Consider the following 13455-nt stretch of genomic DNA (forward strand, 5'->3'; position numbering starts at 1 on the left):
ATCTAACCAAGGGTGAAAGAACTCCATAAGAATCACAAAAATTTCTGCTGAATGAAATCACAGATGACACAAACAAATTGAAAAACATTCCATGTTCATGGATGGGAAGAATGAGTATCATTAAAATAGCCATACTGCCCAAAGCAATCTCTAGATTTAACACTATTCCTATTAAACTACCAATGTTGTTTTTCACAGAATTAGGGAAAAAAACTACTCTAAAATCCATATGGAATGGAAAAAAGAGCAGGAATCACCAAAGCAATCCTAAGCCAAAAGAAAAAGAAAAAGAAAAAGAAAAAAGCCAGAGACAATCACACTATCCAACTTTAAACTGTATTAGAAGGCTGCATAACCAAAACACTACAATACTGGTACAAAAGCAGATACATAGACCAGTGGGACGGAATAGAGAATCTAGAAATAAAATCACACACCTACAACCAAGTGAATATCCACAAAGCTGACAAAAATAAGCAATAAGGAAAGGACTCTCTATTCAATAAATAGTGCTGGGATAACTGCCTATCCATAGGCAGAATGAAACTAGCTCCTGTTCACTGATCTGTGTCTTCTATTCCTAGAAGCCCAGTCTCTATTGCCCTGTGACCAGCAGGTATTGGGAGATCCATAGCTAAGACACCAGAACCTGCTGCAAGCCTAGAAATGGAACTGTTGACATTCAGGGATGTAGTCACAGAATTCCCTCCAGAGCGTGGCAATGCCTGGGCACTGCACAGCAGAATTTGTCTAAGAATCCGATGTTAGAGAGCTACAGAAACCTGGTCTCTCTGGCTTTGTGTTCTCGTTTCACCCAAGATCATTGACCAGAGCAGAGCATAAAAGATTCATTCCAAAAAGTAGTACTAAAAAGATATGGAAAATATAGACATAAGAATTTACAATTAATGAAAGCCTGTAAGAGTGTGGATGAGGGTAAGATGCAGAAAGGAGGTTATAATGAACTTAGCCAATGATTTTCAACTACATAGAACAAATTTTTTTTTCAAATGTCCCACATTTATTTACATATGAAATGTGTTTCGTACAGTTATGATGGATGGAGTGTACAATACCTGACAGCAGTGAGACCTTTTGAGGAACTGAACATTGACTACACTGTATCATGCAAGTATCTATATATACACAAAAGAATTCTTTTTCTTAAAAAAAAAGTACAAAACATGTTCAGGGATAAATACAAGATATAAAATGCAAAAGAAAACACAAAACGAAACCAAAAAAACATAACTATCTCAGAGAACTATAAACAGAAGGGACAGAAGAGTACCTCTGCTGCATTTTAGTAAAGCAGAACTACCGACGTTAAATATACTTCTTGAAATGACTGAACTAATCCCTCGTGGCTCAGTGCTTAAGGTAACGACCAATTGCGATACACAGCCAGCCGCAATGATAAGTCGGTGGTTGACGTCGTGCATTCCAACTCTAAGTTCTAGACCGTTTGGCAGTAGCACGCAGAACAGGAAATGCCAACTCTTTTGACAGCAAAGGATTAAGTCGACTGATTCTTTTTTCTATCAAGAGCCAGAGAAATACTTGACATTCTTAGTTGTGTTTCCGTAATAGTTAATAAATCACGTGACAAAAACTCGACTATATAGATCTATTGGTCTAACTACGTATTTGTAACTTTTATAGTTGTCCAGTCCTTTTGTTACTTTCCCTCCTTGTGCTCTTAAAGCCAGCCTTGCAGATCTGCCCAGAAAACTAGTCCCATTTTTTTTTTCTTTAAAGCCTTCCCCATTCCTCAAAATGAAACTGAGGAAATCAGCATTCCTTATTAGAGTCCTGGCTTCAGTTTTTATCCATTGCTGGGAAAGGAGCAACTGCAAGGCTGCTTTAACACCCTTCGGCATGGCCGGAAGGCAAAGGCACGCCTACTCTGGAGTGCAGTTGTCTCAAACGTGCACTTGCTCCCTCAGAGTAGGTGCACTGAGGAAGTGCTAAGACAGTTAAAAGTTCCTAGTGTTTTTGAGACCCACAATTACTTATAATTTATGTAGTGAATTCTAAAAATTAAAAACACTAAAAAAGCCTTTGTTTTAGTCTGAAATTAATTAACCCATTCAAATTCAAAACATACAAAATCATTTATTTGAATTCAGGAACTGCCCCTGTTACTAAGAACTCTGTTTTAAAGAAACAGTACAAAAAGAAAAATTCTAACCCAAAACAACTGAAAACGTTTTCCACTAAATACTTATACAAACGTGTAACAAAGAGTATAAAAAGTTATTCATTTAAATATATACAAACTCTTTTAAACTCAAATACTGTTTTAATACTTAACAAGGATATATACCAGGAGGTGAAGAAGGAAGACATGTTGAAACAGAATATATTGCAACAGCCTAGACAGTACTGTTAACCCTATTATACTGCAAACTTTTTGTAACAAAAATGTCTTTTTTATTCCAATGTGGACAGGGATTTTCCTCATGGAGCATCTGTGGCTGTTTCTAGGCTGAGCTCATCCTTTTGAATTTGATGAAGGCCATGCCGTGTGTCCGCATGTGAGTGTTTAAGGCAATTTCAGTTTCGAAAGTTTTTGCACATACTTTGCACTTTCTGTCTGACACAGCGTCATCAGGAGATTCATCCTCATGGCTGGGTTTGTTCTCCTGTTGGTTATCTTCCCCAGCCCCGTTTTGCTTGGACACTGGCTGAGGTTCCTTTAACTTGTGTATGACGAAGAGGTGCCTGGACAGAGAGGCACGAGACGTGTAGCAGAGGCCACACTCCCGGCACTGGCAGGAAGAACCATCTGATTTGTGCTGAGGGATGTGTTCGTGGAACTGCAGCACATTTTCGGCGGTGAAGCCACACACGGCACTCTTGTGAACCTTAAAAACGTTGATTTTCAGCTTTTTCGGTGGTTGAGTGATTGCTCCTCTGGGAGGCCTGAACTCCAGAACCGGTTCTTTCAGCTTCCACTTGGGCCTGGGGACCTTAGCGTCTTCTTTTGTTTGTTTTCTCCTCATTGGTGGCGTCTCACTTCTTTCAGGCCAGGGTCCTTGATGCCATGCATCGCTGGAAATGCTTCTCCAGCATCAACCATTTGGTAAAGGTACCTCTGGAGTCCGGGCAGTGCGAGCAGGCGTACACTTTCCTGACGCCTTTGTGCTTGATGCGGTTGTGTGGGCACAGGCTGTGGGACAAGTCTAACGGCTTGTCATGCTGGCAGCAGGGGTGCTTCTTCATTTGCTTCCTGTGCTCCTTCCTCACGTGGGATATGTACACATCTCTCTGCATGAACAGGTGGTCACATCCCAACACGTCCACCCAAGACTGGCCACTTTCTTGGTTTCCATTGATTTTTTTTCAAAGGAGATGGAGATTTCTTTTCCAATTTCTCTTTCCCATTCATGGATTTGGTGTCCTCTCTTTTCTGATATGCTGAATTTTGAGTTGCAGGCTTAATGCTCAAAGGCAAGTTTACACCCAAGTTCAGAGGCCCTTCAATACTTTTCAATGTTCCATGCATAGACTTGATATGGTCCATCATAAGGTGCTTCTGTGCATATAAAAGAGAACAGTCTGGACACTTGAAAACAGAGACTTTCTGGTTTTCAAGGTGTTGGTCAAGGTGGCGATACAGCAAGGTTTGCAGGGTGAACACAGTGTCGCACATGGAACACTTATATATCATTTTTGGTTCTCCTATCTTGATGCCAGGATGCTGTGTGTAGGCGTGGGAATGTGTGCTTGGGGCAGACTTAAACGCTATTGGACAAACAGGACACTTGTGAAGACTTCACAGTGAGAACCTTGAATGCGAGACTTCAGAGCAGCCACATCAGAGTACACAACATTGCAATGCACACATCGAAAACCAACTCTCCTCGTGTAGTGCAGACAGTTCTTGGTGACGTGGGTCTGGAAGTGCACCGACCTGCAGATGGCCCTGCACTCAGGGCAGGTGTAGGGAGATTTGTGCTGATGGATTCTCTGGTGTGATGCATAACTGCACCGGTTAGGAAGCAGCATCTGGCAGACAGTGCAAGTCTTCTGTCCGCTTATATCTGCAGCCTGCTGGAAATGTGTAGCCAGCGATGTCTTGTCCTGGAAGATTTCATTACACTCCAAACATTTTAGACTGTGTCTACACGGTTTGGAGGGGTCTTCATCTAGGGGTATGGCTGTGGTGATGGGAGTGCTTGAAGGAGCCGATATGACTATCCCAGTTATGCCAGACTGAATTTTTGTGACACTGTGTGTGCCGGCTCCCACAGGGCTCTGAAGAGTGGAAGATGAAGAGGAAGTACTGCTTGATGGAGAAACTATCATTTGACGTGCTGGGACTGGCTTTAAAATTGAGTAGGAATATTGCATTACCACCCCTTTCTCCTTACACCCACGGGCATGGGAAAAGAGGCTGCATTTGTTGTAAAAAACGAGGTTCTTTGTACAATGGTTGCACGTTACTTTGATGCTCACGCTCCATCTGTCGTAGTTCTGGGTCAGACTCTTTTCAAGTGCAAAGTAGTCCCCACACTCCAAGCACTTGTATCCACTCATCGGTAATGTGATCCCTGCATTGGCAGGAGGACTGAGGTTTCGGATGTAAACAGGGACTGGATTGACACTGCCCAGCACCTTGTCGAAAGTTTCCACCACAGAACTCTGCAAGGACGACACCACCTGGACTCGAGACACCTTTTTGGGGGGTTGCGAGGCTGCTGCATTGATTATTGCCTTCTTTATTTGTTGCTGAGTTTTGGTTAGCACTTGGCGGAGTTCAGAGGTGGCCTGGGCACCCGGAGGCAGAAGGTTAAGGTTGGCGAAGTGCACAGTCTTTGGCACAAGTTTGGCGTTGGCCAGGCTAGATGCTGGCACCATAAAAGTTTGCTGCTAGATGGCATTGGCTACTTTCATGATGGTGCTGCTGGCGCTCTGGACAGAGGCAGCAGGTAGGACCGTGGCTTTCACCGTGATGTTGTTGGCGAGCTTCAAATTAATGACTTGGGATCCTGCTGTCTTCACAGCAGACACTGGGAGGAAAGCAGTCGCCATAGGCTTAATTGTGACCTGTTTAGGGTGGGCTCTGCAGGGGAAACTGCATTGGTCACCACCGCAGACTGGAGAGGCACCCTGGGGGGAGAGGAAAGGATGGTGGCTGATGCTGGAGACAACAGAAGGGATGTCACAGAGACCGTCACAGATGCCGTCTGCTTGGAAGGTTTCTTCCCAGAGTCAAGATCCACTTCTGGCAATACCCTGGTCACCATTCTCTTGACTTCCCCAGAAGACATCTTAATGGTTTTTATGCAGACTTTGGGGATTGGTGTTGTGACCCTATGGGAGAGGATGGGGTTCCCTTGCTGCTGTTCTCACTTGAGATGTTTCTGGGACTATCCAGTTGTTTTAGGGATGGTTTTTTGGTCCTGTCAATGAGATTCTGGGATTCAGGAGATTTGTCAGCGGCACTCGGACTGTTGTTTACTTCTTTTGGTACACTTCGCTTCCGCCGTACCTTTTAAGAGAGAGTCACTGCAGCCTTCGGTAAGACTTCCTCCTTTTCTTCCTTTTTCTTTCTCTTTTTCTTTTTCTTTTTTTCTTTCTCTTTCTCTTTCTTTTCTTTTCTTGTCTTTTTCCTGGAGATGGAGTCTCCCTCTGTCGCTCGGGCTGGAGTGCACCGCTCCCGGCCAATTCCTTCGTTTATTAAATCTGTTGTGCACGCTGCTGTCTATGCACAGGTACATGTGCGTACACGTGTGTGTATGTACATGTATATGCATACGTGCATATGTATACGCACACAACACATATATGCATTCTTCTCTCTGTGTATATCTCTATGTGTCTATATGTACACACATACTTGTACAGAATTGGCCACTTGTTCTCTGGAGGAGTCTGAAGTGCCTTTTAACGCTGAGAGCTGTGATGGCAGCGATGCAGGATGAGAGCTTGGAGGATGACTTTGTCTTTGATGGCCCAATGCCAGGGAGGCCAAGAATTTCGTATACAGTCAAACAAACTTCATAAGCAAAGGAGAAGATACTTTTCAGACAAGCAAATGTTAAGGGAATTTATTACCACCAGACCTACCTTAAAAGAGGTCCTTAAGGGAATGTTAAATATAGAAACAAGCCAAGCACAGTGGCTCATACCTGTAATCCAAGCACTTTGGGAGGCTGAGGCAGGCAGATCACTTGAGCCCAGGAGTTTGAAACCAGACTGGGCAACACAGTGAAACCTCGTTTCTACAAAAAATATAAAAATTAGCTGGGAATGGTGGTATGCGCCTGTGGTCCCACCCACTCAGGAGGCTAAGGCAGGAGGATGACTTGAGCCCAGGAAGCAGAGGCTGCAGTGAGTCCAGATCATACCACTGCACTCTGCCTGGGCAGCAGAGTGAGATCCTGTCTCAAAATAAAATAAAATAAATATGAGAACAAAAGACCATTACCAGCCACCACAAAAACACACTTAAGTACGTAGACCATTAACACTATAAAGCAACTACAAAACTCAAGGCTAGTCTGCATAATAACCAGCTAAAAAAAAAAAGAAGAAGAAGAAACATAAGGACAGGATCAATTCCATATATAGAATTATTAACTTTGAATGTAAATGGGCTAAATGCCCCAATTGAACTGCACAGAGTAGCAAGTAGAATAAAGAAGCGAGACCCACTTGGGTGCAGTGGCTCATGTCTGTAATCCCAGCACTTTGGGAGACCAAGGTGGGCAGATCGCTTGAGCCCAGGTGTTCGAGACCAGCCTGGGCAACATGGGAAAGCCTCGTCTCTACAAAAAATGTAAAATTAGTCAGGCATGGTGGCATGCACTTGTAGTCCCAGCTACTCCAGAGGTTGAAGTATAAAGATCACCTGAACTAGGGAGATTGAGGCTGCAGTAAGCCATAATCATGCCACTACATTCCAGCATAGGTGAAAGAGACAGATCGGCCTCAAAAAATTTTAATAAAAGAAACAAACAAACAAACAAGACCCAACTGTATGCCATCTTCAAGAGACCCATCTCACACATGCAATGACACAGATAGGCTCAAAGTAACGGGATGGAGGAAAATCTACCAAGTAAACAGAAAACAAAACAAAACAAAAAATAGCAGGGGCTGCTATTCTAATTTCAAACAAAACAGACTTTAAGCCAACAACAATCAAAAAGTACAAAGAAGGGCATTACATAATAGTAAAGTGTTCAGTTCAACAGGAAGACGTAACTCTTCTAAATACATATGCATCCAACACAAGAATTATGAGTGCACCCAGGGAGCACCCAGATTCATAAAAACAAGTTCTTAGAGACCTATGAGGAGACTTAAATTCCCACACAATGATAGTGGGAGACTTCAACACTCCACTGACAGTATTAGACAGATCATCAAGGCAGGAAACTAAAAAAGATGTGTGGGACCTGAACTCAACACTTGACCAAATGGAACTTACAGACATCTACAGAATTCTCCACCCTAGAAAAACAGAATATATTCTTCTCATCACCACATGGTGCACACTCTAAAACTGACCACACAATCAGACAAAAAACAATTCTCAACAAATTTTAAAACATTGAAATCATACCAATTATGCTCTCAAACCACAGCACAATAAAAATAGAAGCAAATACTAAGAAGATTGCTCAAAACCATAAAATTACATGGAAATTGAGCAACCTGCTCCTGAGTGACTGCTAGGTAAATAATGAAATTAAGGCAGAAATAAAGAAATTCTTCAAAATCAAGGAAAACAAAGATACGACGTACCAGATTCTCTGTGACACAGCTAAAGCAGTGTTAAGAGGAAAGTTTATAGCATTAAATGCTCACATCAAAAAGTTAGAAAGACCTCAAATTAACAACATAGCATCACACCTAGAAGAACTAGAAAAACAAGATCAAACCAACCCAAAACTAGACGACAAGAAATAACCGAAATCAGAGCTGAAATGAAATAAAGTGATGCATGAAAAAACATACAAAAGATCAATGAAACCAGAAGTTTTCTTTTTAAAGACTATATAAGATAGATAGAACACTAACTAGACTAACAGAGGAAGAAAGAGAGAAAATCCCGATAAACTCAATCAAAATTGACAAAGGGGACATTATCAATGACCCTACAGAAATACAAAAAACTCTCAGAGACCATTATGAACACCTCTAGGCACACAAACTAGAAAACCTACAAAATGTGGAAAAATTCCTGAAAACAAAACAGCCCAAAATAGAACCAGGAAGAAACTGAAACCGTGAATAGACTAATAATGAGTTCTGAAATTGAATCAGTAATAAAATAATTTCCATGTAATTTTATGATTTTGAGCAAGAAAAAGACCAGGATCAGATGAATTCACAGCCAAATTCTACCAGACGTATAAAGAAGAGCTGCTACCATCCTGCCTGAAACTATTCCGAACAATTGAGGAGCAGAGATCCCCCCACTAACTCATTCTATGAGGCAAGCATCATTCTGATACCAAAGCCTGGCAGAGACATAACAAAGAAAAAACTACAGGCCAATATCCTTGATGAACACAGATGCAAAAATCCTCAACAAAATACCAGCAAACTGAATCTACCATCACATCAAAAAGCTAATCCACCATAATCAAGCAGGGTTTATCCCTGGGACGCAAGGTTGGTTCAACGTATGCAAATCAATAAATGTGACTTATCACATACACAGAACTAAAAACAAAAACCACATGATCATCTTAATAGATGCAGAAAAGACTTTTAATAAAATTCAACATCCCTTTGTGTTAAAAACCCTTAATAAACTAGGTATTGAAAGAACATACCTCAAAATAATAAGAGCCATTTATGACAAACCCACAGCCAACATCACGCTGAACAGGCAGAAGCTGGGAGCATTCCCCTTGAGAACTGGAACAAGACAAGGATGCCCACTCTCATCACCCCTATTCAACACAGTACTAGAAATCCTAGCCAGAATAATCAGGCAATAGAAAGAAATAAAGGCAGCCAAATAGGAAGACAGGAAGTCAAACCATTTCTGTTTGCAGATAACAGGAGTTTATACCTAGAAAACCCCACAGTCTGTGCCTAAAAGCTCCTAGATCTAATAAACAACTTCAGCAAAGTTTCAGGATACACAATGAAGGTTCACAAATCAGCAGTATTACACCAACAATATCCAAGCTGAATGCCAAATCAAGAATGCAATTTAATTCACAGTAGACACACACACACACACGAAAATACCAACGAATAAAGGTAACCAGGGAGGTGAAAGAGCTCTACAACAGGAAAACAAGAATTACAAAACACTGCTGAAAGAAATCAGAGCTGACCCAAAGAAACGGAAAAACATTCCATGCTCAAGGATAGGAAGAATCAATATTGTTAAAATTGCCATATATTATCAAAAGCAACCTCCAGATTCAATGTTATTCCTATCAAACCACCAATGTCGTTTTTTACAGAATTAGAAAAAAAAAACTATTCTAAAATTTATAAGGAACTAAAAAAGAGCACAAATCACCAAAGTAATCCTAGGCAAAAAGAACAAAACAGGAGGCATCACACTATCTCACTTCAAACTATACTACAAGGCTACAGTAACCAAAACAGCAAGGTATTGGTACAAAAACAGACACATAGACCATTGGAACAGGATAAAGAACCCAGAAATAAAGCCACACATCTACAACCAACTGATCTTTGGCAAAGGTGACAAAAACAAGCAATAGGAAAAGCACTTCCTATTCAATACATGATTCTGGGATAACTGGCTATCTAGATGCCAGAATGAAACTGGACCCCTACTTATCACCATATACAAAAATTAACTCAAGAGGGATTAAAGACTCAAATGTAAGACCTCGAACTATAAAAAATGCCAGCACTTTGGGAGGCCAAGGCAGGTGGATCACCTGAGCTAAGGAGTTCAAGACCAGCCTGGGCAACATGGTGAAACCCCGTGTTTACAAAAAAAAACCCAAAAAAACAAAAAACCCCGAAGAATTAGCTGGGCGTGGTGGCACATGTACACAGCTGTGGTCCCAGCTATTCAGAAGGCTGAGGTGGGAAGATTGTTTGAGCCTGGGAGGTGGAGATTGCAGTGAGTCAAAATCTCACCACCGCACTCCAGCCTAAGGGACAGAATGAGACCCCTCTCAAAAAAGAAAAAAATTCTGGAACTAGATAGTGTTAAGAATGTCCTAAATGTCACTGAATGATACACTTTAAAGTGCTTAATCTTATGTAAATTTTTCCTCAATTTAGAAACTTTTTCAAATTCTTGCAAAAAGAACTATGTAACATATATAAATATATACATAAACATAAATATATAGTATAAACATTTATAGCATACATATGTAATCTCTCTGCCATTTTGGGCTACCTTACCAATAAGACAGAAGCAAACACATAAAAATTAAATATACAATATATATATATGGAAAATAAAGAGAGATCAGACTGTTACTATGTCTACGTAGAAAGGGAAGACATAAGAAATTCCATTTTGACTGGTACCTTGAAAAATTGCTTTGCTGAGATGCTGTTAATTTGTAACTTTGCCCCAGCCCCTTTGCCCCAACCTTGTGCTCACAGAAATATGTGTTGTATGGAATCAAGGTTTAAGGGATCTAGGGCTGTGCAGGACGTGCCTTGTTAACAAAATATTTACAGGCAGTATGCTTGGTAAAAGTCATCGCCATTCTCTGGTCTCAATAAACCAGGGCACAATGCACTGCGAAAAGCCGCAGGGACCTCTGCCTTGGAAAGCTGGGTATTGTCCAAGGTTTCTCCCCATGTGATAGTCTGAAATGTGGCCTCATGGGATGAGAAAGACCTGACCGTCCCCCAGCCCAGCACCCGTAAAGGGTCTGTGCTGAGGTGGATTAGTAAAAGAGGAAGGCCTCTTGCAGTTAGGATAGAGGAAGGCCACTGTCTCCTGCCTGCTCCTGGGAGCTGAATGTCTCGGTGTAAAATCCAATTGTACATTTGTTCAATTTTGAGATAGGAGAAAAACTGCCCTATGGTGGGAGGCTAGACATGTTGGCAGCAATGCTGCTTTGTTATTCTTTACACCACTGAGATGTTTGGGCAGAGAGAAACAAAAATCTGGCCTATGTGCACATCCAGGCATAGAACCTCCCCTTGAACTTAATTATGACACAGATTCTTTTGCTCACATGTTTTTTTGCTGACCTTCTCCTTATTATCACCCTGCTCTCCAACCACATTCCTCTTGGTGAGATAATGAAAATAATAATCAATAAAAACTGAGGTAACTCAGAGACCAGCGCTGGTGCAGGTCCTTGGTGTGCTGAGTACCGGTCTCCTGGGCCCACTGTTGTTTCTCTATACTGTGTCTCTGTGTCTTATTTCTTTTCTCAGTCTCTCATCCCACCTGATGAGATATACCCACAGGTGTGGAGGGGCAGGCCACCCCTTCATATATATATATATATATACACACACACACACACATATAAATATACATATTTATAAATTTAGAAATACAGAACATAGGTGACTATTCAAAGAAGCATATATATTTATGAGCATATAAATATATAGGTAACATACATAAATATGTTTAACATAAAAATTTACACATATATATGTAGCACTCTGCCACTCTGGCATACTTTGCTCACACAGGGTAGAGGCAAACATATATACTCACATACATGTGTATGCACACACATAGGTATGTTTTTATATATGTACATACAACTACTTATATTTATTAATATATATAGAAACACATAAAAAGAGTAAATAGATACATAAGGGTATTATTAAATTGAATTGTATACTGCCCTAAAGCTGCCTCCACACTTATTTTAAGTTTGGCCTAATGAATTCTCTATACATAGCTCATTGTTACCTAACTTAAGTGTAAAAATAACTGTAATTTAACCCAAGACTATAGTCTTATAACATGTAACTATGTCTCAGCCAATGAAAACAGCTGAGTCTTCAGCCAATCAGAGGCTGAAAGCTGCCAAAACATGGCTATATAAGGCAAATGCCAACAGCAGCCAATCAGGCTGTTTCTGTGCACTTCTTTTTCTCTAGCTGTAAATATACCCTGCACATATGGTGGCATGGAGCGTTCTGAGCCATTTTTGGTGCAAACTGATGCCTGATTCCTAAATTGTTCCTTTGCTCAAATAAACTCTGCTAAATTTAATGTATGTAAAGTTCTTCTTTTTTAACAGATTAATGTAGGAAATGCAATCTGAAGTAGAATTTCCATCAAACCCCAGAAGCATGGAGTGCCCAAGCTCAGCGACCCACCAAGCCCGTTGTGCATGCAGATATCTCACAGCAGCAGGGGTCTGGGCAAGTTCTCTCTCAAATTTTGAAGCTCCAAGAATTTGTGTTTTGAGCTATGTATTTGTTTAAGCAAATTTTGTTTTTTATCCAGATTGGGTTTGGAAATTGATTCTGAAATAATAAATAAATGCTAAGTGAGATATTTAAACTAAATTTGTTGTAATTTTGTCTTTTGAGAGTTCTGGCAAGCTGGATGGGATCCATCTCCCAAGACTCCTTGAGGAATGCAGGAAAGACATTGCTAGTCCCTTTGCCCTCCTTCCGAGGGTTGTACATTCCTTTTAGGCCAGACTCTATTCTTTTTGCATTGAACCTTGATCCTTTTGGGTTTTGAATCCAGGGTTTTGTGCTGTGAGAGGGCATATAACCTTGGGGTGGGTGCCAGTGGCCAGTTTGTGCTGTGAGACAACATATGGCCTTTTGAGGTTTGGGTAACTGATGAGTCATTGGCAAAAAACTGAACTGAGTCCAATGTCAAATTGGATTTGACGGTGAACCGTATTGGATCCAGGTAAGAGGCCACTCAGTCTGACGGTCAGATGGAAACTGGAGTGGGCTCAGTAGATAGTAAGCTTGGCCTCCCTAAACATAACCTAGAGTTACAGTGGCGACAGTGGGGAAACGCTTACAAAGGTAAGCAGGTGGATGTCTTCCCGGTTACAGCAACTGCAGGGATTGAGAGTACTTGTACTTGTGCATGCAAACTAAAGACCCCTGTGCCCTAAGATGTCTGCCTTTTTTGCAAATAGCCAGGCCACTGGAAAAAGAATTGTCCACTTTTACAGCAGCCATCTCATGGGTCATCCCTTTGACCTGGACTGTTTCCCCACCAAGGGAAGCCCCCAATGGCATCACTCTTGGGACAACTATCAACTCATCTAATTAGCCCTCCCTGTTTTTTCTCTTTCTCTCTCTCTGATCCTGCTTCTCCCATAGGAACCCCTCAGTTGACTGAAACCACTCTTTTCAAACCCTTGCTGCCGCTTCTTTCTTATTGTCATGAACTTTGCTATGTTCCCAAAGTCTTAGTGAAAACAAGGCTTTCTGACTTAATTTCCTTGTTGAGAAGAAAAGGGTGGCCAATAGCTAGGCTAGTGATAGAATTAATTAAATACGCCTCCAAATTGATTAATTCCTACCATG

At 41.2% G+C, this 13455-nt stretch overlaps 1 pseudogene; it reads right to left on the minus strand.

Annotated features, from left to right (window-relative positions):
• Window positions 1–2483: 2483 nt before the first annotated feature.
• Window positions 2484–11662, minus strand: LOC117062834 (annotated as a pseudogene).
• Between the last annotated feature and the right edge of the window lie 1793 nt (window positions 11663–13455).

Source organism: Trachypithecus francoisi, unplaced genomic scaffold (genome assembly GCF_009764315.1).
Source record: "Trachypithecus francoisi isolate TF-2019V2 unplaced genomic scaffold, Tfra_2.0 Lachesis_group17, whole genome shotgun sequence".
Classification (NCBI taxonomy): Eukaryota; Metazoa; Chordata; class Mammalia; order Primates; family Cercopithecidae; genus Trachypithecus; species Trachypithecus francoisi.